We start from the raw sequence: 26,867 nt of genomic DNA, 5'->3' as shown, positions 1-26,867 counted from the left end.
TGTGTGACTTGGAGGAAATCAGTGTGCCACGGTTTCCTCATCTGTAGAATGGGTATCATGATACTTCCTAGGGCTTGAGCTACTATATAGTGTAACATTGATTTGCCTCTGACAGCTGCTTGGTTTGCATGGCCTACCTTTCACACACCTGTATCTATCAACCAGTCTATATTCCAGATCGTTTCCATGTGGAGTGTAAATTTTTTTCCCTAGTACTCAGACCTTGTGTAGACAGAATAGTGCAGAATTTCTAAAGGGTTAGGGGCAGTATGGCCAGAGAAATGGAATCTATGCAAAGTCTGATTGTTTGCTTGGAAGACGGGATAGAGGTATAATATTTCCATTGTGGTTTAATGTTTGATCAGTTTTATTAGTGGTTTTATGGAAATCAGAAATACTGTAGAATGTGTTTTGGGCAGTTTATGCGTGTTTCAGTGTATATCCATCTAATTGTGCCTTTTTATTTATATTTTTTATTGGAATATAATTGCTTCATAATGTGTTAGTTTCTGCTATACAGTGAAGCGAATCAGCTACATGTGTACATACACCCCCTCGCTTTCTGAACTCCCTCCTCCCCACTACCCCATCCCACCCCTCTAGGTCACCACAGAGCATCAAGCTGGGCCCCCTGTGCTATATAGCATCTGCCAACTAGCTGTCTGTTTTACACACGATGGTGCTTTGATGTCAAACCTGATTTCCCAGTTTATCCAACCCTCCCCTTCCCTCCTGTGTGGACACATTTGTTCTCTACATCTGCATTTTGATTCCATTTTTCAAGTCCTCTGGATAAGTTGTCAGAACAAGGGGTTATACTGATTGCTTCATAACAACATGGTTATATTGGCCACGAACTTGCTCTCTGAATGTCAAATATTGACATGTAACAGATCAAAGGTTAGATGTGTGAAAGGTTGCTTGGATGGTGGTGGGGTTCAGAATTGCTTCTGGGCAGGCAGGTTTTGACTGAAAGTTGATTGATTAAATTAGCACAACTAATGAATAACCCATCAGAATGTTGGTCAGACTCCAGTGCATAGACAAGTGAGGTCAAAAAGCCCCACATGAACCCTGGTAATACAAGTACTCTTCAGGCTGGGGTGAGATTTTGCCAGTGGATTCAAACATTTTTGAGCCATTACTGTAGCTAGGCATATTTTGAGATGGCTTTATCCAGCTGCTTTAAGCAGATACCATTAAAATGTTGATTATCCATCTTTTCCCACTTGTTTGGATTTCATATTCACTAAGCAGTTTTTTTCTGAGTTATATAATTTCATTCTGTATATAAGGAGGTGATTTTTGCTTGAAATAATGCTTGGGATAGTTGTCTATCATTATTAATTAATACATAAGCATTGGATGATTGGCCTGTCCACTGGCAGAAATAAATCTTTAGGATAGTATTTTAAAAATTGGTAAATAGATGGTGCATTTTCAGAGCTTTTTCTCAGTGAAGAAGAAGAGTTTTCAATTACTTTTTCCTTTACTGACTCTTGTTTCTGTGTTTGCTCTGGTCTCTGTGTGCTATTCCTATAATGCAGGTTGACTATCCTGTACCTGGGTTCATGATCATTCAGCTTTTCCTTTCTAATCTTCATCTCTTTACTCTTCCCCTTGAGACTGGAGAGACTTTCCTTGAGCTTTTTCCTTGTCTGATTTGAGTTTTTCCACAGTTTGGACTGCTATTCCCTGCCTTTGTTACTGTCTTAACTATGTAGGCTGGCCTTTCTGTTTTTCCCTTGTTCTTGACTGCCTCTTTCCATGATCCTCTCTTTTGAGATGCAGTGTCCTTTTGAGTTGTATTTAGAGAATACATTGAAAAGAAATTCTTCCATTTCTTACTGTCACGGTGTTTCTTAGGAAGATAGCCACTTTGTCTCTTCAGAATTTTGCTTATGTGCAAGCAGAAACGTCTGTGCTTTTCAAAGATTGGCATTGGAAATGTATCCTTTCAGAGATGGTTGAATACTTCGCAGTGTCTCAGCTCTAATGAGAGTGCTCAGAGATGCAGGGGCAGAGGTGGGGATGACCTGAGAAAAAGGAGGTACCCCAGGCAGCTTGACCTGTTGGCCAGTTTCTCCATGTAGAGCAGTCTGTAGGAATTCGCTGAACTACTGCTTTTTTACTTGGCCTGGTCTAGTTCTTCCAATCAGCAGCCAACCAGGACCGTACTCCATTCCTCATGCCCAGGGAAAGCCAGGTTTAATCTGTCAGTGACTTCTGATCGCAGAGGGCCCTCCAGCTCCTGTGGACTCTGGATACACTGGGGAAGTCACCTGTGCCTCATAGCACACCCACGCTCATCACCAACCCGGCCATTGTTACCTAATGGGTGTTGGCAAAACTAATTTTCTGGATCATTTTTGCCACCCTCCCAGGTAGATACTTCCTTTGCATTTAAGATCTCTCCGTTGGGTGTACTTTCCTTAATTTATTTCCATCTGTATTATATCTATAAAGTCCTTGAAGTTTCTGGTGTAAAAACCATAAGCAGATTATTCTTTATTTTTTAAAAAATCCAACTAATGGTCATTTCAATGCATGTCGAAACTAGGGAATGGAGTTTCATGGGTTCAAGGAAATGTCTGCCCACTCCAGTATGCTAGCTTGGAAAATCCCATGGACAGAGGAGCCTGATGGGCTACAGTTCATGGGGTTGCCGAAGAGTCAGACATGACTGAGCTACTGAGCATCCATGCATTCTTTATTTTTAAAAAACCCAGTTGATGGTCATTTCAGTGTGTGTCTGAATTAGAAAATGGAGTTTCATGGAATTTCTTTATATTACTTGGAGAAGTGTCTTTTCAAAACAATCCCCTAAATATTAAAATATTTTTGCTATTTGTATTGCTATTAACTTGTATTATTTTTTATTTTATTGGGGTATGGTTGATTTACAATAATGTGTTAGTTTCAGGTATATAATGTAGTTACTCAATTATACATAAACATACGTTCTTTTTCAGATTCTTTACTCATATAGGTTATTGCAGAATATGATACTAATTAACTTGTTTATAAAACAGAAACAGACGTGCAGATTTTGAAAACAAACTTACGGTTCCCCAAGAGGAAGTGGGGGGCTATAAATTAGGAGTTTGAGATTAACATGCATACAGTATTATATATAAAATAGATTACCAACCAGGACCTTACTGTATAGCACAGGGGACTCTCCTACTCAATAAATGTTAAGTTTTGTACACTGTGATAGGGTCTAGTTATTAGCACCAGTAGTGAGTGATTATCTGCCCTGAGAAAGATGCAGGATTTACAGCCTCAGAGAAACCCAATCTCTGCTTTACGCCGGGCTCCCTGCTCTGAGCCCAGGAGACTGCGGAGCCTGCCAGAATCTCCTGCGCCCTGCTGAGACGCTCTGAGGAGGGCGGGGGCGTCTCCTGCATTCTAATGATGCCCTCCTTTCAATGCCTGTGTATTCCGTCATTTTTGTAAATAGCGACTCCTGCTTACAGACGTGCGGCATTCCTTCCGCAAGAGGAAGGTAAATAAACTCAAGAGGAATAGTTGGGACTTCCCTCAGTTGTCCACCCACCGGCAACTCGAGGTGTCCGTGCTTACCGTGGAGCGAGATGGGGTTGGAAAATGAGGGCCAGCTGTTTTGTGAGATTTAACGATGAACTTGTAAACTATTCCGAGAACGTAAACACAGTATAAATTTTATGTGGGTGGCAAATTGCTCCCAAGCCGAATGACCCTTGGCAATGAAGCGAACATTTGTCAGCATCGTATTTGTGCTGTAGGTCACACGGGTGATTAATGAACATGGTTCCCAAATGTAAAATATGGAGGAGTGAGTCCTCCGTGGCCCGTTAATAACCAAGGCTCCTGCCGCAGTAAACCTCGAGGGATGATGGCGACTCTTCCTTCTCACCTTTATGCCAGCTACTTCCACACACACAGGTATAAACGCTCTGATGTTGAACGCTGCTGAAATGACCTTGCTTTGCTTCCGAAAGATTCTGAGGGTAGAGACAGACCTGGGCTGTGGGTGGATTGGGTTCTCCCATTGGCAAAAGATCCTCAGCTTCCAATTAACTGCAGCAAAGTGGAGTCAAGACCAGCAAAAGGTTAACACTATACACCCCACCTTGTAAATCGAGAAAAATTCAGGATTCTGGGTGCTGTTATAATGGAAATGGAGCATTATCTTTTCAGTCATGCTGGTAAAGACCCAAGCATACTATGCTCCTCCGTCAGTGTCCCCGAGGGACTGTATCCAAGACCCCCGTGGATCCCAACACCCATGGGTGCCAGGTCCCTTGTGTGCTAAAATGGAATTGGGCTGTCAGTCCTTTGCAGCCGCAGATTCTGTACCTGCTGTTGGTTGAATCCATGCATGTGGAAGCTTTGAATCCAGAGGGATGAATGAGTCAACAGTGTGTATGAAGGAATGCTACCTTCTCTGTGCAGAGGTTGAGTTGTGCTTTCCTCTGCTAGAGGAACTTTTTAGAGGAGACAGTAGTGAAGTCTTGATATTCAATCATTTAGTGTTTAGTGAGGGTCTGTGTCCTGTGTTACGTGTTAGATCTGTAGTTGATCTTCCTGATATGTTCTTTCTGCATCTGCTTTGATCTGTGAAATTGTGTCTGTTCCCACATGTGGGTGGCGGGGGTGACTGTTAACGTGAGGATGTAGGTGGCATAACAAGGAATGCATCTGTCTCTCCTTGATGACTTTTTACCTGCTGTCAGCCATAACAGATAACACTGCTGTCTGTCAGTACTTGGAACGTGCCCGTGCTTCTTATACAAATTGTATCTCTAGAAATCTGCATTTTCTAATTTAGCATGGACCCTTTTTCCTTTGGACTTTACCAAGTGGTAAAGAACCTGCCTGCTCACGTGGGTTAGACATAAGAAATGCGGGTTCGATCCCTGGGTTGGGAAGATCCCCTAAAGGAGGGCACAGCAACCCGCACCGATATTCTTACCTGGAGAATTCCGTGGACTGAGGAGCCTGGTGGGCTGCAGTCCATGGGGTCATGGAGAGTCAGACAGGACTGAAGCGACAGAACCTGCGCACACACTTCTTTTTCTTCCCCTTGCCATCTAGTTTTCCCTTTGCCTAGAAGGCTGCCTGTAAATGGACTTCTCTCCTCGATGCTTTCCTCCGTCAGTTCATTCTGTCCTGGGTTGCCAGGTTGATCTTCATGAGGTTCTGATCCTGTCTCTCCCTTCTCAAATTCCTTGGTTCCCCATTGCCTAGCAAATGAAGTTCCCAGCTGATATTTATTTAAAGCAGACGTGTGCCTGCCTCCCCACTCATCGGATTCCTTTTACCTGTCACTGCAGGCACAACGCCTCCTCCCTCTGCTTCCCCGGCCAGAGCTCACTCTTTCCTTCACCAGCTCCCCAGGTCTTTCCATGGCCTCACATCTCTGCTCTGTGATCATGTGTCCATGTACCCTCCTCCCCATGGGCAAACTCCTCTCTGTGCTGAAGCCGTTGCTTCACATCTTCCTTCTGACTCTGCCGTGATGAGAAAGTACCTCTTGCCTGACAATGTGGCATTTCTGCATTTTCCTCTTGGCCCTCAAAGCCCTGATTGAAGGAAGGAGAGATCTCCCCAGCACCACAGCTGCGTGGGGCACAGGAGGGGCACCGTTCGTTGAAGATCCATCCCTCTGTCGCTGGGTGTCCATGTTTTTTGCACTAATTACAGCTCTTTCCCTGTAATATTGTTTTTGGGCCAAAGTTCTCTTCTTTCTGAAACTCTTTCATTGCTGTACCCTCTAGCTAGAAGACACTCTTCCAAGTCACACACGTGATTCTTTTTGTTTTTTGATGGGAGGAAAATTGCTTTTCAGTGTTGTGTTGATTTCTACCACACAACGTGAATCAACCATAAATGTACATAGATCCCCTCCCTCTGGGATGTCCCACGCCTCTAGGTCATCACAGAGCCCCGCGCTGAGCTCCCTGTGCGACAGAGCGGGTTCCCAGTAGCTGTCTGCTTTACACATGCTGCTAAGTGGCTTCAGTCGTGTCCGACTCTGTGCAGCCCCGTAGACGGCAGCCCACCAGGCTCCCCCGTTCCTGGGATTCTCCAGGCAAGAACACTGGAGTGGGTTGCCATTTCCTTCTCCAGTGCATGAAAGTGAAAAGTGAAAGTGAAGTCAGTCAGTCGTATCCGGTTCTTAGCGACCCCATGGACTGCAGCCCACCAGGCTCCTCCGCCCGTGGATTTTCCAGGCAAGAGGACTGGAGTGGGTTTACACATGGTCGTGTGTATATATCAGTGCTGCTCTATCAGTTGGTTCTATCCTCTCCTTCCCCTGGTGTGTCCTAAGCCCATGTGTCTATATTCTTGCCCTGCAAATAGGTTCATCAGTACCAGTGTTGCCCTATGGGCATGCCTGAGAACTGAGGTTTAGCATAACCCCCGTCCACTGCCCCCTGTGACCTGCATCTCCATTATTACAGGAAATAAATCCTGCCATGCCTTGATGCTTCTCCGTGGGTATTATTTTCCCGTTTCTCGCCTACTTCCTTCATTTCATTTGGTGAATGGTGTTATGATAGTGTCTTAAATCTAGGTATCCTTCTCACTTTTATATTCTCTGTTTTATGAATTACTTTTATATCACTTCTTGAATACTCACATTTGATGACCTGTCCCCTCACATGTACTCAGTTATTCTTTTAGGTACTAAAATATTATATTATTTTCCATCACTTAATATCCATCTAGGCAGGATTCTATTGTAAAAACAGTTCTAAATCTCCAAAGGCTCAGAGCAATTTGCAGAGGCTGGAACTTGGTCTCAATTTTCTTTTGCTTTTCTTAAAGTAAGTAAGAGAAACAAACCTAGGCATACTTGGTCTCTTCTTAAAATACCTCGTGAGTTGGTGGCCTGTTTCTGAATACTGCTGTGCATGTTACCACAGCAGTCAACACTCAGAACACCATGCTCTGGGATTGCTAACTACCACCCCTTTTGAACAATTCTGACACATAATTTTCTTTATGCCTGTTTATTGCTAATATTTACTTGTAAACTATGTAAATATAGTAAATAGCCTCCTCTTTTAGAAACCATCAGATCAGACTTGACCGTAAAACTCTATGACCCTCCTTGAGAGCAATTTTCATCCTTTTTTATGTGAATCATCAGAAATTTTTGTCATGTATGAGGTGTCTTCAACAAGGAGAAGGGGTTGTCAGGGCGAGGGTAGGATTCCTGTATTTCTTTGGCCAATTCTTTGAATAAATAGGAAGACAAAGACCACGTGAAACTACATCAGACTGTATTATGCTTGTGTATACTTCTTGCTGAAATAATCATACTGAGTTTAGAAGTTATATGTACAAAGCAATGCTAGACTCATAGAAAGTATAAGCGACATTTATTAAACTAAATAGCAAATATTGTTCTTTAAAATACAGTTTATAAAACCTTCTTTTAACTGATTTTTAAAAAATTCACAACTTTTGGCACTTCCCTGATGGTCCACTGGTTAAGACTCTACATTTCTGTTAAAAGGGGCTCACGTTCTATCCCCTGGTCAGGTAACTAAGAATCCACATTCCATGCGGCATGGCCAAAAAATTTTAAAAAGCATTTGCTACTTTTGGTGATAGAGATTTTCTTTGCACACGAATGGCAAAGTATCGTCTCCCTTTGCTACCACTGATACCATCCATCTAAGCTCCAGGTTTGATGCAAGGAGTTGCAGATAAATTACCTCCTGGCAATTTCAGTTGATGTACCAGTTGTCACTGGTAAAGAAGCCACATTTGTTTCCCATGGAGCAGTAGAAAGTCTGGGAAAGTTACTTAAAAATATAATTTGTATTTTCTGTAAGTAAAACATTTCTCTCTCTGAGTTAGATGTTGCAAAGTTACTTTAATAAGTTTGCATCCCCTGACTCGGAGGGCATTCTTTCCTTTTTGGTACCTTCCTGACCAGTGAGATTAAAAGTAGACTCTTTCTGGCTATTGAATGCGTTTGAATTCTTGGCCTTGAAATAATTATTAACACCTCAGTGATACACTCACAAAACAGTGACCTTTGTGTTTCTGATTTTTTTTATTTTTACGTGTATAGTGTCATATAATAGCACTAATGTATAATCGTAAGACTTTCACAGCTGTGTCTACAAACCGCAAACTGTACCCAGGTAGATGTGAAACTGTTTAACAGTGTTAATATCCTCATTGTCAGACTTAGGGATGAGGAAAAGTCCTGTGGGTTTTCCAGCTCCACCTTCGCAGAAAAAGACGGATTCATCTTCAGGTGAACACCCTCCCTAGCAGAATTAGAGCATTCATGCTAAAACATTCTGTACACAGGGGAGATAACCATTATCCCCAAATGTTTGGCTCTTGTTTCGAAGTAGTAACTGGTTTCAGATGAAGCTTTGAGTAAGTTGTGTGTTCTATGAATCTGTAAATAAAATTAAATTCTCTCCATAGGAGATGATAGTTGAATCTGAGTGAGTCGCTGGGTAGCATTCATTTTGCTATTATATGAGACGAAGGTGAAAGGGAAAGAAGATCTAGCTCATAGATCAATTACATTTCTTTAGGGAGCTGGAGTAAACAATTTGTTCTTTCGGTCCAAAGCACAGAATGGTTAAAAAAAAAAAAAAAAGGCACTCTACATCTCAAATTAAGCTTCTTGTTGAGGAAACCTTACTAGGGATAAGTTCTGGAAAAATTACCCCCACGGAGGGCTGGCAAAGTCACAGGTCTATTTCCTCATCCATGAACTTGACAGTGAGGCTTCTAACACTGTCCAGGAGTTTCACATCTGTCTCCCTACAGTTTGGAGTTTCTAGGTCACAGAGGTAAGAGTCTTGGGATGATTCACTTGGGAACTTTTATATGTCAGTATATACTTAAAAAAGAATAACATTAGAAACATAAGTCACAATTTAGTGCGTGTGTGATTTTTTAGGAAAAAAATTCAAAGTGATAACTATTCATGGGGCCCCAAAGTTTTACATAAAGATGAAAAAGCTGTTTGGGAGTTAAGAATTCCTGTAGCCTTCTGTAAAATCTGTCTTGACAACTGTTAAAAGGCATTATCGTCAGAAATAGGGCTGCATTTCACTGTCTGTCAAATAGATCCCACATAGAGGACTTTAAGAAAGTATGGCAAGAAGGTGTGTTAAAGCAACTGGAAGAAATCAGCAAAGATCAGCTACTTCTGGCTACTTTTAGGAGAGACTTCAGAATAAACCCCCAAATCAGGGCCCAGGACGTTCAGTGGAAACTGAGTGGATCAGAATGGTCATTTATACACTGTGAGCAAAAAGGAGTGAAGGAATTCGAAACCACTTCTTTCTTTTTGTACAAGTCGACCAACCAACTGTTCTAAAAATAAGTACCTTGGAGGAAATGTCTCTCCAAGGTCATGCGACTTCCTTGGTGGTCTGGGAATAATTTGCAGCCCAAAGCTGGGATCTCTGGGGGCCTGGGAACTGCTGATGGGAAAGTAGACAGGCTTTTGTACCAGAGAAATCATTGAACTGGGAAAATGAAGAATAGTAGTTTCTGGACTCAACTTCACTTGTCCCAGGGGTTGGCTCTTACATTTGGGTGACTTCTGGGCTCTTGTTTTTTTTTTATGCTTAAATGAGGTGGACAGCAGATTGCATGACCTTTAAGGCCATCTGACCACTGATAGGCCTTGAGTCTAAATTCCATTCCTTCCATTCCATTCTTCCATCTTTACCTTTTATGTTACTGAACTTCAGCTAAGCAGAGGCATAGCTCACATTTGTTGTAATGATGAGGTTCAGTTTGAAGTCTAACTGGGTCCTTGTTTTATACTTAATTTCATCTAGTCAAAGCTATGGTTTTTCTAGTAGTCATGTATGGATGTGAGAGTTGGACTATAAAGAAAGCTGAGCAGCGAAGAATTGATGCTCTTGAACTGTGGTGTTGGAGAAGACTCTTGAGAGTCCCTTGGACCTCAAGGAGATCCAACCAGTCCATCCTAAAGGAGATCAGTCCTGGGTGTTCATTGGAAGGACTGATGTTGAAGCTGAAACTCCAATACTTTGGCCACCTGATTTGAAGAACTGATTAATTTGAAAAGACCTTGATGCTGGAAAAGACTGAAGGCAGGAGGAGAAGGGGATGACGGAGGATGAGCTGGTTGGATGGCATCATCGACTTGATGGACATAAGTTTGAGCAAGCTCTGGGAGTTGGTGATGGACAGGGGGAAGCCTGGCGTGCTGCAGTCCATGGGGTCACGAAGAGTCAGGTGCCACTTAGCGATTGAACTGAACTGAAATGTTACGTATGGTCATATTAATATAATATAGATATTTAGTGTTATAGTTAATATTGTAAATAGTAAACATGCATAATATATTTGATATTGTAGCATACTTATGTATTTATAATATAAAGATTTACTTTTAAATGTATATACATATATTTAAAGTATAAAAAATGAGTACTCAGGCTTTCAATTGAACCTCATCTTTACATGTATCACTTTGAACTCCCATCAGTATTTGGTTCAGTTCAGTTCAGTCGCTCAGTCGTGTCCGACTCTTTGCCACCCCATGAATCGCAGCACGCCAGGCCTCCCTGTCCATCACCATCTCCTGGAGTTCACTCAGACTCACATCCATCGAGTCCATGATGCCATCCAGCCATCTCATCCTGGGTCGTTCCCTTCTCCTCCTGCCCCCAATCTCTCCCAGCATCAGAGTCTTTTCCAATGAGTCAGTTCTTCGCATGAGGTGTCCAAAGTACTGGAGCTGCAGCTTTAGCATCATTCCTTCCAAAGAAATCCCAGGGTTGATCTACAGAATGGACTGGTTGGATCTCCTTGCAGTCCAAGGGACCCTCAAGAGTCTTCTCCAACACCACAGTTCAAAAGCATCAATTCTTCGGCGCATTTGGTTAGCTGAAGTTTCACAAAGCAAGTAGCATATATAACATGTTATAGCATATAAAGGGCTTCCCTGGGGGCTCAGACGGTAAAGAATCTGCATGCGGTGCGGGAGACCATGTTGGATCCCTGGGTTGGGACGATCCCCTGGAAAATGGCAACCTACTCCAGTATTCTTGCCTGGAGAATCCCATGGACAGAGGAGCCTGTTGGGCTACAGCTGGTGGTCACAAAGAGTTGGACATGACTTAGCGACTGAATACGTACAACATATACTATAAATATTTACTATATTATATAGTATACAATTTCTATGTTACATAGTAAATATAGCATGGCGTTTATAATATAATGATATAACATACAAAACTATGTTATATATATTGTGTATATATTGTGCATATATATATATATGGTGCTGCTTCTGCTAAGTTGCTTCAGTCGTGTCTGACTCTGTGCGACCCCATAGACGGCAGCCCACCAGGCTCCCCCATCCCTGGGATTCTCCAGGCAGGAACACTGGAGTGGGTTGCCAGTTCTTTCTCCAATGCATAAAAGTGAAAAGTGAAAATGAAGTCGCTCAGTCGTGTCCGACCCTTAGTGACCTTATGGACGGCAGCCTACCAGGCTCCTCTGTCCATGGGATTTTCCAGGCAAGAGTACTGGAGTGGGGTGCCATTGCCTTCTCCATATATATGTATAAATACATATAAATATGCCATAAAACGAAATGTATTCTTCATGTTTCAAGGAGAAATGTGTACTTACTTGAAATGATGGCTGTGAAGAATTGATGCTTTTGAACTGTGGTGTTGGAGAAGACTCTTGAGAGTCCCTTGGGCTGCAAGGAGATCCAACCAGTCAATCCTAAAAGAAATTAGTCCTGAATATTCATTGGAAGGACTGATGCTGAAACTGAAACTCCAATACTTTGACCACCTGATGCGAAGAACTGACTCACTGGAAAAGACCCTGATATTGGGAAAGATCAAAGGCAGGAGGAGGTGGGGATGACAGAGGATGAGATGATTGGATAGCATCACCGACTTGATGGACATAAGTTTGAGCAAGCTCCAGGATTTGGTGATGGATAGGGAAGCCTGACCTGCTGCAGTCCATGGGGTCACAAAGAGTTGGACATGACTGAGCAACTGAACTGAATTATGGAAAGATTTATGCAGCCATGTCCAGGAGGATATATTTTCCCTAAAACATTTATCCACTGGTTTTCGTTTAGTTCCTGAGACCATTGATTGTCTTCCCCATTTTTGCCACCTAACTGAATTTAGACTATTTCTAAAGTGGAGAGATTCATTGCATTGTAAACTGGCCAGTTTCTTGGGAGTTTAGAAAGTCAAAATTGCTGGAAGGTTATTAACAACTCTCTAGCTCCAAATCCCTTTATGATTGATACAGTTCTATTTTCTCTTATTCTTTTTCTGATTTATTTCCTCCTCTTGCTAATTTTCCATCTCTGAAGAAGGAACTAAAGTGTCCGAATTGCATGCAGGGCATTTAAAAAGAATTTGTTCTGCATCTCTAATTACCTTTATCTATTATGTTAGGATTTTACTCACTTTGCCAAATTGCACTGCTACAAAGCCCATTAGGGATTTTAAAAACCAGGATTTGTGCATATTGCATATTCAGAACTTCAGTTATTAATTCAGTTTTAGTGGAAAAATTTTGCTCTAATTATGGTAGCATTGCAATGTTGGACATTGGTCAAAGCTTTCAGAGATAGTTATAAACAACTTGAATTTATTTTAAGATGAATTAGTTGATTATATTCTGGAGTCAAAAATAAGTGTACCACACCAGATTCCCTCAGACCCCACACTGTATACTGTATTACCCACATTTTTAAGTCTAAGGGCATTTGGTAAGTAATGTCATGCGAGCTTGTGATATTCAGAGTCACATAATAATATTGATGTTAGTGGGTTCCTTAGAGTTGAAACTCCTATATGTGAAATCATTTCAGTTAAAAACACAAAAATATTTTGCAAGTCATGGTAAAAACTGATGTCTAGGTAACAACTGTCCCTGGGAAGCTTATGTTTGTCTTTATTCAGTTGAATCTGCAGAGTTGACCGCAGACAGAGACGTGAAATTTTATCAGTAACTACTTCTATCTGGCCATTTTTTTATGCCTTCTACAAAAATAAATGTTTTGTATCTCCCACTTTCCTTCTTTACCTAGGAAAAAATTCTCATAACTAATCCTATAAAAACTTTCCGACTATTGGATTAACTTGTACAAGAAAGGTTTACTCTAAATTGTGGCTTAATCAGCCTTTCCATTTTCCAGTAAGTTTTAGGATCTAGATAGCAGAAAATAATTTCAGTAGAAGAGTGATTGTGCCTCTGAAATGATGTTGGTCCAGTTACTGGGACCTTCCTTTTCTGTGATCTGCATAGCAGAGAATAGAAAGAGTTATATGATGGAATCACACCTTTTTAGGAGATGTGATTAGGATGTGATCCCCTTAACAGGTTGGCTGAGGCCGCCTTGAGCAGCAGAACCTAGAATTCATGCCAGGAGGTCTCCTATCCCCCAGCTAAGGACATCATCCCAGCCTGTGTCCTCCCCAAGACCTAATCTCAACTCCATAGCTACTTGAGAGGACTTACTAATGAGGGGCATAGAAGAGTTCCAGTCCTTGTTGTCCTAGCAGTTAGCGCTTTAAAACTATGACAAGAGTTCGTTTTGTTCCCTAGCGCTCTGCTGTAAGATGTCTTTATTGTTTCCATTTCTGCATCAGGAGATGCTGAGTACTTAGACCCCAGATTTATTCAAGCTTGGCAGGGGGGTCCTGTGACTTCCACTGGGTGGATTCAAAAGTTAGGTGGCTGCTTTGGTGTCTGCAGCAGAGGGGATATGAGCCTGAGTTTCTTCCTTGCCTGTAAGATCAGCACTGGTAACTGGTGTTCTTTCCCGTCAGTCCCAGGTATGCTGCTGGTAGGGTTGCCTTTCACATGGGTCTCCTCTGCACATCACAGGCTTAGCCACAGGGGCCTTCTCTGCTGTTCTGGGAAGTTCAGCTCTACGGAGCATCATCTGCCTTTGTCTCGAGCCCATTTCCTCGATGAAGGCACTGCCTGCAAGTGGAATCCAGCCTTTGTTATAGAAAGTGAAAGTGAGGTTGCTCAGTGGTGTCCAACTCTTTGCAACCCCATGGACTGTAGCCTACTAGGCTCCTCTGTCCATAGGATTTTCCAGGCCAAGGTACTGGAGTGGGTTGCCACAGAAACACCTCCTTAGCTCCTGGCTTCTTCCGAGGAAAGCCAGTCTTTTTTCCAGCTAGTCTTTCTTCCTAGCCTTCTCTCCCTTTGAACATTCCCGGTCCAGTTCACCCCTAAAATTTGGTTCCGTGGCCTCTTTAAATTTGTATTAAAAAAAACCCCACACAACTGTTAGTTCTCACTTGGGAATAGGAAAGGGCTGTTTGTCTCAGCTTGAAAAGCTTGTGTGTTCTCCTAAGTGTGTGTCGTGGAGACCAGCGGGTGGGAAGGGCTCCTAGGGTACCATAATAAGAGACATGTTAATATTCTCGGTAGATGATGCTATTCCTCGACTTCTTGTCAGAATGAACATTAATTGCTGAAACCTGTACAGAATGGCTATCATTAAAAAGTCTGCAAATAAAAGATGTTAGAGAGGAGATGGTAGAAAAGAGGACCCTCCAAAAGCTGTTGGTGGGAAGATAAATCAGTGCAGTTATTATGGAAGACAAGGTGGAGGTTTCTCAAGAAACTAAAAGTAGAGTTGCCTTGCGATCCAACAGTCCCATTCCTGGGCGTGTACCCAGACAAATCATAATAAGAAAAGACGCATGCACCCCTGTATTCACAGCAGCTCTGTTTACAGTAGCCAAGACATGGAAACAACCTAAATGTTTATCAGCAGGTGAATGGCGTCAAAAAATGAAATAATGCCATTTGCAGTGGCGTGGATGGACCTAGAGGTTATCATACTACTGTATGATATCACTTATGTGTGGAATGTTAATTAGGGCACAAATGAACATACCTATGAAACAGAAACAGGCCCACAGATAGAACAGACTTGTAGTTGCCAAGGATAGGGGGAGGAAGAACTGGGAGTTTGAGATAAGCGGATGCAGACTAATGTATCTGGGATGAAGAAACAGCACTGTCTTACTGTGTAGCTTGCGTGCGGGCATACTCAGTCACTCAGCTGTGTCTGACTCTTTGTGACCCCATGGACTGCAGCCCTCCAGGCTCCTCTGTCCATGGCATTTTCCAGGCAAAAATACTAGAGTGGGTTGCTATTTCCTCCTCCAGGGGATCTTCCTGACCCAGGGACTGAACCCACGTCTTTTGTTTTCTCCTTCATTGGCAGATTCTTTACCACTGTGCCCACCTGGGAAGCCCCGTACTGTATAGCACAGGGAAGTATATTTGATATCCTGTGATAAACCATGATGGAAATGAATCTGAAAGAGTATATATATATATATTTGATGTCCTGTGATAACCCATGATGGAAATGAATCTGAAAATGAATAATGAATAATCAGATTCATTTCCATCATGGGTTATCACAGGATATATGTATATATATCAAATATGTATAACTGAGTGAACTTTGCTCTATAGCAGAAATTAATAGAACATTGTAAATCAACTATACTTCAATAAAAATTAAAAAAATTGCTTAGACATCTTAATATTTTTTGGTCATTCTGAGGAAGTAATGAGAAATGCTCATAAAATATATATACATGGGGTGCCGTTCAGACCTATCTATTCAGCAGCAGCAAGGGTTGCAGAATATCCCAATGAGAATAAAGCAAAGAACATGGAGCACATTTCCATATATTGTCAGAAGGAAAAGTCTTGGAAGAACATGTGTTTGGTAGCCCTGGATGTAAGTTTCAGTGTTTGTTCTTCCGCAGTGAGTGTGTTAAGAGAAGTGGTACTTGAACATTGATAAAACCGTTAGACTAGAAGAGCTCTGAGAGAGAGGAGTGTGCTTTTGAATAAAGAGCAGTGTTATTTGCATATCTTGTTCATTCCTTTGCACCCGTTTGAAAACTTGTGCACCTGCTGTGTCGGCACTTCAGGGTTAAGGAAGATAATGTCCCCACTGTCAAAGTGTGCGAAGAAACCAGATTTCTGTGGAGCCAAGCATAGTGTCGTTGGTTCAGTGCGGTCAAGATGGTGTCATTACAGTAGCCGAGACAAGGAAACGACCTACATGTAGACCAGCAGATGAATGGAGAGAGATGTGGTACAGTGGAATTTTACTTGCCACGAAAAAGAATAAAATAATGCCATTTACAGCTACATGGATGGACTGAGAGATCCTCATACTAAGTGAAGTAAGTCAGACAGAGAAAAACAAATACCACACGATACCAGTTATATGTGGAATCTAAAATATGGCACGAATGAACTTATCTATGAAGCAGACAGGCTCATGGACATGGAGGACAGATGTGAGTGGCCAAAGGGGAAGGAAGTGGAGGAGTGATGGAGTGGGAATTTTCAGTTAGCAGATGCAAATTTACATATAGAATGGATAAATACAAAGTCCTACTGTGTAGCACGGGGAACTATATTCAATATCCTGTGATAAATCATAATGGAAAAGAATATGAAAAAAGAATGTATATGGGTATTATCGCTGAAATACTTCCCTGTGCATCAGAAATGAATGCAGCTTTGTCAATCAGTTTCAATCAAATAAAAAGTTAAAAAGATGGCGTGAATAGAGAATTTCTGGAATACTCTGTCACATTACCATGTTCTGAGGAAGCGGGATTGATATTTGGGCTTGAAGGGTGAATTCGAACTAAGGCATCTCTAGTAAGTGGGAGTGGGTAGAGGCGTGGGATTGCAAGTGAAAGAAAGAGCGTGGGCAGAGCTTTGAAACTGCACTGAGGATAGACTGTTTGGGGACTGGTAAGTCCCCCGATGGAAGGAGCATCAAGAGAAAGTTGTTGAAGTTGAGGCTAGGCTCAAAGCTACCTGGAGAGAGCCTTATTGGCACTTCTAAGATGTGAGAGCTTTATTTCACCGACAGTAGGGAATTATCTATTATTTTGAAGCTGGAGAGACCTCTGTGTCAGTACTTCTTCTTTCTTCCCTTCCTCTTTCTTCCTTGTAGAGGATTTTATGTGCTTTGTGGAGGATGTGGTAGAACAACAGCAGCAAAGAATGTGGAGCCTGGCACTGTCGTACACTGCTACTGGGAATGCAGACTGGTACAGCCCTCCCGGAGGAAACGTTGGTGGCACATGGCAAAACTGCTTATGCAGTTACTGCTTGTCTCAGAATCCCACACCTAGGAGTTTATGCGAAAGGCCCACCTCCACCAGTGTGAAAATGGGTATTATACGAATAAGATTACTTATTGTAGTGTTTGTAAGCACAAAATACTAGGAACAACCTAAATTTCCACAGAGAAGTGTGATGGAATAAACTACAGCCACACAGTGGAGTACGATACAGCTGTTAAAAAAAAAGAGTGAGGATGATTTCTGTGAAGTGATTGCTATTGAGTAATTTCCAGGAATTACTTTTAAGTAGAAACTTGTAGTACAAAGGGTATCCTGAATAAGAGAGTACCTTTCATTCAAGGAAAAAAAATATTTTAAAAAGGTATCCGCTAATTTGTGTCAAAGAAATATGGGAATAAAATCAGTACCTAATGAGATTAATTACCTATAGGAAGGGGTGAAGAAAGGGATTAGGAATGAGGTAGTAGAGATGAGATGGAAACAAAACTTCTTTGTATATTTTTAGTTTGACTTTGCCTTTTAGAACCAGAGGAAAAAAAATCACCAAAATGTGGGTGGAACCCAAAGGGAATTCAAGTAATGATAAATGAATGTAATTGTATCATAAGTGACTTAAGGAACCTTGTGAAGGATGCAGAACTTACCTAAATACCTTTTAAGAACATTTTAACTGGATCAGTGTTAATATTTTAAAGACTAAAGTCAAAAGTGTACACAAAGAGCTTGATCTATTTAGTGAATTTATCTCCCACAGAGATATGGGTTAGTGATTGTGAAACTATTCTGAGTGTTCTAGGACTGAACAAGCAAGCAGATAATGTGTAGATAATGGAGAGCAGGATTTTTCATTATTGGGAAAAAGGTTTTAAAGAACAGAACCAATGGCTCTGGTGCTGCTTTGGAATTAGAGGTGTCAGCATGAGCACATTTTGGGGGAATGTAGGGTAAATTAATTATATATTTTAAAGTCATCTGCATCTATCAAGGGCTTCCTAGGGAGCACTAGGGGTGAGGAGTCTGCCTACCAGTGCAAGAGATGTAAGAGACCTGGGTTTGATCCCTGGATCAGAAAGATCCCCTGCAGGAGGGCATGGCAGCCCACTCCAGTATTCTTGCCTGGGAAGTCCCATGGACAGAGGAGCCTGGTGGGCTGCAGTCCATGGGGTCGCACAGAGTTGGACACGACTGAAGTGACTTAGCACACATGCACATATCAATCACAGCAAAGAAAACATATTCGTGGTTTTGACGTATGTGCAGATAGACACGGATGTGTGTGTGTGTGTGTGTGTGCGCGCGCGCGCGCGTGCGCGTGCGTATGTATATTCACTAGCGGTGTGTGTCGAGAGGGAGAAGACAGAACAATGCTAGCTTAGTGACCATGAGCACCCACAGCACCTCGATCCTGGTTCCTAAATACCATTTTCAATAAGAGAAACCATGTTTCCTTGAGAAATAACTGTAGAGCTTGAAAAAATGTAAGATGGACTTGGACCATCTTACAGTGTCAGTAATTTTCAAAAAAAGAGGCAGATGTTGAAAAGACACAGGAACCAACCTGAAAGAACTCCCAGGGGTCAAAGTCAGAACAACTTGAGCAAGTAAATGAATAAACATTGGCAATATTACATTGTAACCCATAGGATAGATATACATCCCCAAGTCCATCCTGATATAAATATTTAAGGTTTGGGAACGCATGTAAGAATTAAAGATTTTAAAATTAAAAAAATAAAAAACTAAAAAAAAAATAAAAATACATAAAAAAAAATAAAAAATAAGTGCGGGAGAAGGAACTTTTTCAGAGAATCCCATTTCATAAATGTAGAAAGTGAGGGAAATAGAAAATCACCAGTGGGAACACAGCACAGTAGTAATTAATACAAGCTGGATTAAATGAGGGAGGCTGAGGTTTGTGGGTGAAAAGCTTGAGTTGAAACTGGGCATTTGCAACATCTCCAAGTATCTCTTTCAAGGTATTCATTGTGTTACAGATGGAAAAAAATTAAACAGAACACACCCAGAGGCAGTACTTTGATGAAGTGATTAAAGTTAATATCAGCAGTTATAAGGCATGCATATCACGTATCTCTTAATATGCATTGAAAAGAACCCAACATCATTTTGTGCTGTTCTTGTCAAAAATAGATAACCTCAAATCTAATCATGGGACAACATCAGAGAAACTTGAGGGATATTCACAAAATTTTGCTCTTCTTTTTGGAAAAGTGTCAAGGACTTGAAGTGTAAGGGAAGCCTGGGAATTATCTTAAACTATAAGAGGATAAGGAGTCATGACCACTCAAGGCAACGGGGTTGGGGTGGGGTGGTTGGGGGGGGGTGCGGTCCTGAACTGGCTCCTAGAAAAGAAAAAGGACATCCGTGGGGAAAAGAGTAAAATTTTAATAAGACCTATATTTTAGTAAATAGGGTTATGCCTGTATTAATGTCTTGGCTTTCGTAATTGCATAATGATTTTGTAAGATATTAACACTAGGGAAAGGAGAGTGGGCAGTGTAGAGGAACCCTTGGTGCAGTGTATGTTTCAATTTTGAAGAGGGATGGATGGGGAGAGAGAGACGGAGCCTGAGAGATGAATTAAGAAATTCAGCGATAATGAAGAAACATGAATTTGAGAGGCCTAAAATGTGCCAGATAAAATGAGGTGAAAGATAGTGGGGACTGGAGACGAGGCTAAGGGTAGAATTTGACTATAGTTAACCCAGGTGGGGCAAATTCAACAGCTCACCGTTCTTTGTGAAATATTTACTTGGCATTGAGCAGCTCGGCAGTGCCACTCGGTTTCAAAGAATGAGAGAAGCCCTGCCTCTCCAAATGGAGATGGGCTGAGAGCCAGATCAAAAAATCCTGTCTTGGGAGAAATTCAGTCTCTTCACTGTTTCCTTTTCTTAGGATTCTGAATGTTTCCTATGGTATAAAAGAGGAAAGTTAACCGAAATGCAATTGAAATGCGATGCAACCTCATAACCTTACTACCAAGTGGAAGAACGGCAGGGCGCTCTCTGCGTATTTTCTTTTCCTGAGATGTTGCACGCTGTGCAGCCTTTTAGAGGATTTTTAGAAGCTGCTTTAAAGAACTTTCTTTTCATGGTCAGATATAATAGTGTTAGCTGTACATGTGTGAGTGTGTGTGTGAGAGAGACACCGAATACACAGGGTAGAACAAAGAGTGGGAATTTTTTTTTTAAGTGGGAATTTTGAAAAGATGCTATATGAAGGCAGGATGGAAGATGAGATAACTTTTTAAAATTCTTTTACATCTTTGAAGAACACGCATTAGGCATTCATGAAGATCTTATTTTGCAAAGTGTTAAGCAGAAAAAGATAATGGTCTAGGAAATTCAGAAATTCTGATAGTTTATTAAGATCTTAAGGCATAAATGTTGTTGTAATAAATAAGCCTTCTTTACCATGTAATGGAATTAAGAAAAATTAACCATTTGTTGAGTGGTATGCCAGACCCTGGTGGCTCAAACGGTAAAGAATCTGCCTGCAGTGCAGGAGACCTGGGTTCAATCCCTGGGTCTGAAAGATTGATCCCCTGGAGAAGGAATTGGCAACCCACTCCAATATTCTTGCCTGGAGAATTCCATGGACAGAGGAGCCTGGCAGGCTACAGTTCATGAGATTGCAAAGAGTCGGACATAGTCATGCAACTAACTTTCAGTTTTCATGCTAGACCCCAAGGAATGTGCTTTATATATATGAATTTTAATTTTTACAAAACCCTGCAGTGTCTTTCTTTACTATTTGATGGTTGGAATCTAAGATTTGAAGGAGCATTGCTCAGCAGAAACATAGTGCAGGGCATCAAATATAAGCCAAACACATAATTTTAATTTTACTAGTGACTTTAAAATAGATAAAAGAACAAGTTTAATAATATATATTATTTAGTTCATCCAACATATCATCATTTCAATATGTAATCAATATACAAACATTAATGAGATATGGTTTACATTTTTTATATTAAGTGTTTAAATTGGATACTGTTTTTGCAGAGAACATATCTCAATTTGCATCCTCGATTTTCATTGGAAATACTTGATCTGTATTTAGACCTTGTGAAATGTACAAATTTGCATACCCGAGTTGTTCCAACATGCTTAAAAGTTGTTCCAATGATTGAACTGAGTCTCTGCTTTGAAATAAAACTGAAAATTCAGCCCCTGAGTCATATTTGCCACTCTTTAAGAGCTCAGTGGTAACCTTTGACTAACGTTACCTTTGATTGGTACCTTTTTGGCTGACTGGGACAGGGGATGGTGTAAGTTTAGAGAATTAAAATTAATTACCCCCAGCCTGTGAGCCCCTAAGTCCTGGAAACAACAGTTCCATCTGAGTTAGCGCGGCTCAGAATTCCATGATCTTAACTCTTGACTTCCAATATGAAAATATTGTTGCTTTATTGAATGTGTATCTTCTCTGCTTTAAGATAATTCTACTTAAGGCCTGAATGCCTAAAATCAATTGTCCGCTGTTAAAGCAGCTTGTTTATAAGCCTGAGGAAATGCCGGCCCTGAGAGCAGCAAGTACATTTCACATTTCAGCAAGGCCAAAATGCTAATGTATTTCCTAGTTATTCTCAGTCTTTGCCACCGTGAAATGGGGACTGACATGCAAATGGTCAGCTGAAGCCGCTTTGCTCTAGAGGCTAGCTCTGTCTTTACCAACCTCCCTTAGTTCTTCATTAACAGTCTGAGTTGTCTGTTCTTGTCACAGTGCTTTTAATTTTGTTCTGTACATTTAGGGGGCTCTTTCATGTTAGAAAACTAAAGCCATTAGACTTCTTTTCTCATGAGAGTCACATTGTTCTCCCTAAAGAGGACTTTGGCTTCTAAAACAAGAGAAATCAAGACAGAGTCCTTTGATTGGCAGGGAACATTGCCATAATTTGATTTTTTTTTCCCCCTTCAGCATCGCTAGAGAATTATTTTCATGCTTTCAAATTTTTCACTGATAATATATTAAGAAAACCGTAAACACAGTAGTTTCATTTCTTAGTGCTGGCCTGTTACAGACCTGGTTCCCGGGGAGGATGCTTGCTTGTTAGTGATTTGTATTTTTAGAGAGCGGGTTTTGCTCTATTTAGAAAGCAGAAAACCTTGTTTCTTGACTTTGACCATTCTTCAGATGGTGGATAATTGTTTTTGTACAGAGGGAAGGAAAAGAGTAAAAGAAGAGAAATGGAATGACATGCCAGCAATTTTCGTTAATTTCATAATAACTTAATCTATGTCAGACAAAGTAAAATGAATCACAACCTAAAAGGAAATGACTTTCTAATGGAAATTGTTCAGGCATGTCGTTTATACTGTGTGTGTATGTGTGCATGCTTGTTTCAGACAGAAGAGCCGTTAAAGAGAAAAAAAGAAGAGTGAATATTAAGAGGCCGTAGTAATTCTGTAAGCCAGTGTTTTGTTTTCCTCTTTAGTTTGCTACGTGAAATGTTGGATGCAAATTATATGGGATAAAATAATTGTTCTCTCCCTGAACTATAGTCACAGTGTGACCTATTGGGTTTGCTCTATTTACTGTGTCTGCAGCGTAATTATGAAGACTTAGCTGCTCTCTGAAATAGTTACAGATGTGGGAGAAAAATAAATTACTTTTGCATGCTAGCCCTGGAAGTCGTGCTGTTGTAATATAATGTAATCGGCCATGAACAAAAGGAAGTTATTATATTCATTTATATTAGTTTGAAAGCCACAGAAATGTATTATATTATTTTAGGCTGAAGAATTGAAGCAGGGCCATTGATGGTATTTTTTTCCCCTGACCATCCAGCTTTCCTCTGAAGGTCATCTTCATGAAAGGTAATAATTTCAGCCTTTTCATTTTATTTAAGATATAAGCAAACCATGAGACCTGTCATCAAATATTTGAAGATGTACGGAAGACGCATTATATTTGGTAGGTATGGTTTCAGGTGAGGAGAAATAGGATCAGTGACAGGACAGATTTTAATTGAATATAAAGAAGAAATGATTGTGGACAGAACTATCTAGAAGAGAGAATTGCTTGAGAGACGGTGAGTTTCTAGAGTCTTCTGTCCTACTTACAGGTTCCCTTCTTGGAGATGCTCTAGAATCAGATTGGTGGATATTTTGAAAAAGCAAACAAAATTATACAGTGTTCTTTTCCTTCTAATCCAGAGACCCATGAAATCAGAACTCTTGGGGGAGCCTGAGTTTGTAGCCAAGTATTGCAGAAGTGTGAGTAAGCCTCTTAGGTATCATGACCTTGGGGGAATTCTTGTCACTATTTCAGAATTTACGGATATGGAAAGGAATATGATACTTAAACCCTTCATGTGCATAAATATGATGAGGTTAACATGGCTTTCTGTGAGATGTATTGGTCTATTTACTGAACCTTAAATAAGTAAACCCTACTTCAATATAAAGATAACTGTTTCATTTTTCAATAGAAGTGAAGAATAATAGTAAGTTGATTTATACTACTTGGAGTAGTGAATAGATGATGCAAGTTAGTCAAATATACATATGTACAAAGACACACACACATATATATATTATTATGAACTTTGAAATAGATGGCAGGTTTTTTGCATGTATATATATTTTTTATTTATTACTTACATATGTTCTTACATAGGGATCACCCTGTGACTTCCTTGTTTAAAAATGTCCCTTGAATTTTTTCTCAGTTTCTCAGTGTTAACCAGTATATTGTCAGATTTGAAATCAAATTTTATAAGCATAATTTTAGTTATTTCTTCAAGGGAGAGACACTGTAAGTGGTGAGGTTTTCACCAGCATATGAAGAAAAATATTTATTCACACATGAACACACACATAGAATAGGGAAGGGGAAGAACTATTCCTTATAAGGGATTATTCTGCGTGAACTTTCTTCATTATTTAAGTTTTTAAATTCTTAATGAAATGTTAGTAACGCTTGTTACTACCAGCCTATGAACTACCTCTGGAAGTGGAGGCTGTTTTAGATTTATGTAGGGGGTTGGAGGAAGAAGCCCTTTTGTAAAATGTCATCACCATAAAGAATTATCTCTGAAATTTGACATGGAGTTTTTTTTTTTTTTTTTAATCCAGAGTGTTTCTGCTTCAGTTGAAATATACTTCTGGGATGAGTAGACATTGTCCCAATGCTCCATTTATGTTTCCCGTGGTTTAAAATTGTTTAACTGTAAATTTGAAAACATTTTTGATTGCCTTCATTCTGTTGTGGTTTTTGGCTATTTGAGATTTACAGTTGAAAGGCAGTTTGGCAAATCTCAGATTTTGTTAGTACAAGGGATTCACAGTTGGGCCAATAAAAATGGTGGTCAACATCGTAATGTAGAATTAAAACCCAGGCCTTATTTGGCGGTCATTGGATTGACTCATTACTACTAGTGATTACAGATCAACTGGACAGGATTCCTTATCTCCCTAACGTTCTTTGATCTGATTTCTGCTTTCCCAAGGGACTCAGGTGAGAAGGCATCATTCGTGTAAGCTGTAGGTGGTCTTTCATATTCCATAAGATGGTTGTGACTCCATCATTTGCCTGGTTCAGTTCAGTTCAGTTGCTCTGTTGTGTCTGACTCTTTGCGACCCCATGGACTGCAGTATGCCAGGCCTCCCTGTCCATCACCAACTCCCAGAGCTTACTCAAACTCATGTCCATTGAATTGGTGATGTCATCCAACCATCTCATCCTCTGTCATCCCCTTCTCCTCCCGCTTTCAGTCTTTCCCAGCATCAGGGTCTTTTCCAGTGAATCAATTCTTCACATCAGGTGGCCAAAGTATTGGAGTTTCAGCTTCAGCATCAGTCCTTCCAATAAATATTCAGGACTGATTTCCTTTAGTATGGACTGGTTTGATCTCCTTGCATGCAGTCCAAGGGACTCTAATGGGACAGTCAGGACACCTAAAATTTCTTCTTTGGTTAAATGAGAGGTTCAAGAGAGAATGAGATGACGGGCTGAGTGGTGTAAAATCATGTAAATTGCATTAGATTAAAATGATAGAGATTGAAATAGAAAAGGCAACACACCATCATCTGCTGGGTACCTGGCTAATTAACCTTGTATTTCTACTTGTGTGGTCTTTGGGGAGGCAGGGAGAGAATGCTCTGGGATGAAATTGACCTTGCTTTTCCTCCACATGCATATGGAAATGCCGGACAAGGGCTTTGCAATTAATATTGATTCCATGTCAGAAGCACAACATTGATTGCAATGGAAAAGCCTGGCAGGGGTGTGGGGGGGGACCTCCTGAAGCTTTCATTTGGAACGTGTAAAAGTGCAAGCCCACATTATTGACTTCGGTGGAGATATTGAGGGTATTTGCTGGGCCCTGTGATCACTTACTTCTCATCTGCTATGAAGGCAGCTTTTTTGTACCACTTCGATTATGCCTTACATATTTTGTACTCAAAAAGAAGGCCATGTTTGCATGGAAGTAGCAGAGTTACCTGCCTTAAGCCTTTTTATATAAGGCTGGAGTACATGCATCTATAAATATAAACTTAGAGGGCAGCTTTATTCCAGCCTGTGAGTTTTGTGTATAATGCGTGCATGCTCAGTTGTGCCCAACTCTTTGTAACCCCATGGATACCTGGCCCTCCAAGTTTCTCTATGCGTGGGATTTTCCAGGTAAGAATACTGGAGTGGGTTGCTGTTTCCTACTTAGGGGATCCTCCCAAGCCAGGGATGCACTTGCATCGGCAGGCGGATTCTTCACCATTGAGCCACCTGAGAAGCCCTTTTGCGTATCATGGGTCTCTACCAAAAGGACATTCTGTCAGCAAGTAATTAACAAAGCCTCCCATTGAATAGATGGGACCAGATTCTGATTGGTTAATATAATGGCTGTATTCTCATCTGGGACTGTCTTTTGTGACTCAAATCCAAGGACACTCTTCCAGTGAAACTATAGACGTGTTTTATGGCCAAACAGTCCTGGGTTAACAATTACCATAGGGGAAGTCCAGTTAATAGGTCTATTCATTTGGGCCCTATTTGCACTTCTGCTGTCAAGTCTAATTACTTCTTTTTGAAATAAAAACTTCGGCCTTCACTCGGGTCTCTGGTGCCTGTCAGTGAGGGATCATCTGTTTGCATCTCCTCAGCTATATTCGCATTTCACACGCCTGCCATCTGGTCATAGGAACCAAAGCTCCAGCAGTATTTATACATACAAAATGGCAATTCCTGAGAAAGGATGGTTTCAACTTAAGTGAATGCATGGTTTAAAGTTGATACTAGAATTACACGTGGACACCATGCTTTGCCAGTCAGTAGCGATTATTCCATGCCATGGATGTTTTTGTCTTTCATAGGAAAGAGCCATTGTGCTGTAAAACTTACAGGACCTGAAATCTGTGCTTTTAGTGCTTGAAGAGGGGAGTCAAGGAGGGAGAGAGCTGGGCTGGATAGATGACAGCCCCCGGCCACAGAGGGCTAGTAACGGCACGACAGCCTTGTCTGTACATTGCTTGTTTCATGCTTGATGCTTCCAGAACAACTGCTCTGCTGCAGGGCTGAGAGCTGATCCCTGCTCAGCTGGGCTCTTCTTCCTCAACATGAAACTATTCTGAGCACTTTGAATGTTTGGGAAGTTCCCCCATAACAACGATTGCTCTAGCAAGCCATAATGTTTGCCAGTGAACTGAGCTCTGTTTCAACCTATGGAGTTAGAAACTGAGGCATGATGACCTTGCT

General features: G+C 41.0%; 1 protein-coding gene across 1 annotated transcript in view; it reads left to right on the top strand.

Annotated features, from left to right (window-relative positions):
- Positions 1–26,867, top strand: part of UNC5D (unc-5 netrin receptor D) — a 631,871-nt gene that overhangs the window by 36,768 nt on the left and 568,236 nt on the right. The window lies entirely within an intron of this gene.

Source organism: Capra hircus, chromosome 27 (genome assembly GCF_001704415.2).
Source record: "Capra hircus breed San Clemente chromosome 27, ASM170441v1, whole genome shotgun sequence".
NCBI lineage: Eukaryota > Metazoa > Chordata > Mammalia > Artiodactyla > Bovidae > Capra > Capra hircus.
This window is presented reverse-complemented; position numbering and strand designations above follow the sequence as displayed.